Source organism: Falco cherrug, chromosome 8 (genome assembly GCF_023634085.1).
Source record: "Falco cherrug isolate bFalChe1 chromosome 8, bFalChe1.pri, whole genome shotgun sequence".
Lineage (NCBI taxonomy): Eukaryota > Metazoa > Chordata > Aves > Falconiformes > Falconidae > Falco > Falco cherrug.
The window spans coordinates 37,186,920-37,191,515 of record NC_073704.1 but is presented as its reverse complement, the minus strand read 5'-3'; the positions used below and the strand labels follow the sequence as shown (position 1 = coordinate 37,191,515).

Sequence of the window (4,596 nt, the reverse complement as noted above, 5' to 3'; positions counted from 1 at the left end):
AAAGAAATACTGACCCACTACTTATTCAGTGGGAACTCTATATTGAGCAAAACAAAGGTCACCTGGAATGAGGAAAGGGGTGATTTAAAGTTTCATAAGTGTCCTTGATCCTGGGACTTTTAAGTGTTTGACTTGCTTGACTTTATACTCTAAGCTTGGGTTTGGGTTTGTGGTTGTTTTTTTTAACATTAGTATAGGTTCAGGCAAGGTCAGTTGTATGTAAATTAGTCCAATTTAATGTTACAGGGTGGAATTCAACTAGAATGTAAAAAAACCCTTACAACACAGATGAAATTTTAAAGGGTTCCTTGTTGTAATTAAAGGTATGCTAAATTGATATAGAGGCAAATCTGTCTGGAGGGAACATAATGACTGCCCTTGTAATGAGTCAATCCAGGCAGAGAAATGCTCAAACCCATAATGTTAAAGTCACCTGCTCACATAGGTGAAAAAAGTCTGAAAGGCAATAACATACGAGATATATATATTTACCATCTCCATTTTCTTGGTTATGTCAATTCTATCTGCAAATGGTAGTCCAAGTACCATTATTACTCAGATGATCAGAACTGTTACCACACTTTCTAGAAGCAAAGAGTGAAAAATACAGAATCTATATTTCAGAATGAAAAATCTGTAGAAAAGGTCTGATGTTCCCTTGGTGGATAACATTTTTCTGAATATCTCCTACCATGCACTGAGGAAGTCTGCAGAGTATGTCCAGCTGAAGAATACAGACCAGCTGCTATTCAAAGCACAGTATCAAAATGAATTTAGACATCTTGCAGGATTTGCAGACAGGTATCCAAGTTTCTTGAAGGCTCTCCCTACACCCCATTTTACATGCCAAAATCATCTGTCTGGGGCTGCCTGGGTTAGCAGTTTGTTCATGATAATACAGACTAATGATAGATAACCAATTAATCCTCCTTGTTCTACTAGGTATCAACAGGAGGGAGGAAATGCATAGAATTTTTTATGTTGGAAGGGACCTTAAAAACCACCCAGTTCCACCCCCCTGCCCCGGGCAGGGACACCACCCCCCCCCCCAGCCCAGGCTGCTCCCAGCCCCATCCAGCCTGGCCTGGAGCACTGCCAGGGATGGGGCACCCACAGCTGCTCTGGGCAGCCTGGCCCACCGCCTCGCCGCCCTCACATTGAAGAATTTCTTCCTTATATCTAATCTAAATCTACTCTCTTCCAGCTTAAAGCCATTCCCCCTCGTCCCGTCACTACACGTCCTTGTAAGAAGCCCCTCTCCAGCTTTCTCAGCGGCCCCTGTAGGCACTGGAAGCTGCTGTAAGGTCTCCCCAGAGCCTGCTCTTCTCCAGGCTGAAGAACTCCAGCTCTCTCAGCCTGTCTTCCCAGGTGCTCCAGCCCTCTGATCACCTTCATGGCCTCCTCTGGACTCGCTCCAAATTCAAGTATTTCTAGTAGGAGGCACCTGTCCCTTCTCAGATTGTCAGACAGACCCTCAACCACATCTCTTAGCTACCTGCCTGAAGCTGTTTCTGTTTGACACAGGCTCTGAGGACCACTCCGATACAAGTCTTTCAATCATATCCCCTTGGCTGACGATAGCCGCTACAGCCTGCCAGACCTGCCTCCAACAGAGTTTTTCTTGTGGAAGATGAGAGGCACTACTAAAAGGTTGCGATGCAGAAAATCTTCAAAACAAAGCATGATTTATTTTGTCAAAAGGTACTCAGCACTCAGACAAATGGACTTAAAATAGCAGAGACCAAGACATACACTGTTACTGCTTGGCATCACCTTCAGCCTCCAGGTAGATGTGATTCGACCTGGATGTCCACCACTCTCTCAGGTACCTCGTTACACCTGCCCCAGCCCTTGGCTCTCCACCAACCTGGGGCAGTTGCCTGTTCCTCTCCCCACCAAGTTACAACAGCCCAGTCTTCTAGAAGATTCTCCTCCTGCTCTTTCTCAGCAAGACAGCCCTGCTGCTGCTAGTAGGACTCTGCAGCTGCAATTTGCAGATATAAATACAACCACTCTGTTCTAGTATTTCTGGAGTGCCCTTTTTTCAGCCCCTTATTTTACATTTCTTGCCTAGTTTTTATCTCTTCTCTGGTCCCCCTATCTCCCTACTACCCATTTCACTTCACATGATGGAACTCACTCCAAGGAGCCAGACAGACACTGTAATAATGCAAAAGAATTCAGAGATAGAGGAATGGATGTACTGGGCAGAGAGAAACCTTGGATGAATGCCTGCAGGCCAGGGACACAAGCAAATCCTGGTAACAGTACAGCCTCTGCATTCAAACCAGTGCTACTTCCATCCCTCCTGCCCCCAGAGCTGGAAACTATGAGCTTTATTACCCACCCTGAGCTCTCTTCTTCTCTCTCTTCATCCAGAATACAGAATTCCTCTCAGAAACTAGATTAAAATGTATCTTTCAAGAGAAGACATCAATCTTATCCTTCCCCTGTGGTGTTCACCCTACTGTAACTTCCCACAGGAATCCTATGAAAGGGCCATTCTTTCTACCACAGAAACCTGCAACCGTATTGTAAATTCAACAGAGGTGAAAAAGGAAAGCAACAAAGCCTCAAAATGCACAGCAGTGTTCAGGAGATGCTGGTCATGAAACAACATGCCTGAAGATCAAAGGAATTACTTTACCAGTTTTGAATAGCACCTTGTCTACACTTCGATTTTCAGATTCAGCATTTAGTGATATCTTCTCTTATGTTAGCCAAGTCTTTTCTTACAAAGTAATTTTCACTTTCTCACAACCCAAGGGAGTAGAGTTAAAATAAACTAAATTAAATACCATGGCATTTTTCTGTCTTTCTCAAACGTTGGGGGTGTGAAAGTCCAGAGAACAAGCAGTAAACAGCAGATAGCATAGTAGGTGGGGAAAAGCGAGGAGGAGGGAGTGACTGAATGAACCCTCCATCACTGATTGAACAGGACAGTACATTTAGACGAAATTAATTTTCAGTGTTGAAATTATGCTGTGGTAGTGACGATGAGAAGAAAATATTGAGAGCAATAAAACGAATTCTAAAGAAACTGGCACTACATCAGAAGACAGCACGTTGACACTATTTATGTTAATTTCTCCAGGTTTCATCCCCATCTGCATTATTGTTGACAACTCATGTAACCAAGCAAATAACTCTCGAAGAGCCAGGGAGTGAAAGTAAATGATTGCAGCTGCCATTAGGCTCCTATATATTGTAGTAAGCAAACGTACCAACTCATTATGACCTTGATCTAACAACCCCAGTAGTCAGCTCAAAGGCTCATCGAGTACTACATTTTTAAACATTAGTGCACAGGGAACATTTACAGAAAGTTACCTTTCTCCTATCAGTTTTCAATTATAACAAGCAAAAGACTATGGCAGAGGAGAGGGAGGAAATACAAATGAGAACACAAAAGGAAATCAGAAGCAAGCAAACCAAAAGCAATAAGCAAGCCTCTTATCAACAGTCAGGAGTGTTTTCAAAACTATTTAACAGGTCACAGACAGTGGGGGACACTTACCTGGGTCACCTTAGCAGCATGTTGGCAAGCATCCTTTCCACTTTCATCCCCACAGAACCTGACTCTCCAAGCATACTCTCACACATATAAATAACTTTAAATAAATTAAAGCAGAGTCCCATCAGCTTGTAAATCAGTGAAGCTTCTCACAGGGGCTCTTTCCACTAGGAAAGAGGAGATGCTTAGTCAGAAACTCTCATTTATTCAAAGCAATGAAGGCCAGGTTTGGGCAATTGAAGTCAACAGAAAAATTCCCACCAGCTTCAATGGACTCTGAATCCTATGCTAAGTTCTCAGTAGGCGTTTGCCTTGGCTTAAATTCAGCTGTTGCTGCCTCTCCTTCAGGTGCAGTTGCCATTTGGTCAAATTAACTGTTGTCAGATCCAGGAGATAGATGGGACTTTGGATCTGGCTGTGTGGCTGCCCCTGTTGCAGTCTCATTTCATACACCTGCCGTTCCTTTTCTAATTTGAAAATTACTTTGTTATACTTAAATTGCTTTCAAAGGCAGTCTGTCCAGGCTAGCAGAAGCACTAATGAGGGTTCTTTATCTTTAAAATGTGCAAAGGGTAATTTTCTTTTTTCATTTAATTTTAGAAACATTTTAGTCCCTTATTTTTCAGTTCACACTCAATACCAGAATGAAGGGACAGAAACCTAAGATTCTTTGTTGTAATCTTTAACGGATTAGTGGTATTGATCAAAGAGCTTTGGGTGCTGATGTGAATTTGTCACTTAATCTTATAGGCATGTTTATCTATTTACCAAGAAATCAGAGAGTCAAGCTAGCAGAGGTATGAGGCCAAGGGCTAGTACGTCTGTTTCCAAGTTGGATACGCTTATTAAGAAAAGGAAATAAATGGTCAAATTATATTATTGTGTATTAGGGTGGGGATTGCTGTTTCTTTTTTTAACTAACTCAAAATTTCCCATAACTTCATCTAAACAGGGCAGTTTCATGAGGGATGGAGCAATGCAAGACAACATTCTCTATTAAATTAGGTAGTAACCTGTGCAGTGCATGTTAATGGGAAGAAAAGCTGCATCGCTGGGATTTCTTTCTTTTTTAATTAGATACA

General features: G+C 42.3%; 1 long non-coding RNA gene across 1 annotated transcript; it reads left to right on the top strand.

The window, feature by feature from the left end:
• The first annotated feature begins 1,340 nt into the window (after window positions 1-1,340).
• On the top strand, window positions 1,341-2,800 carry LOC129736648 (uncharacterized). The gene is made up of 2 exons (XR_008733565.1): window positions 1,341-1,424; window positions 1,525-2,800. It is a non-coding gene; the product is annotated as an uncharacterized LOC129736648 (long non-coding RNA).
• Window positions 2,801-4,596: the final 1,796 nt, after the last annotated feature.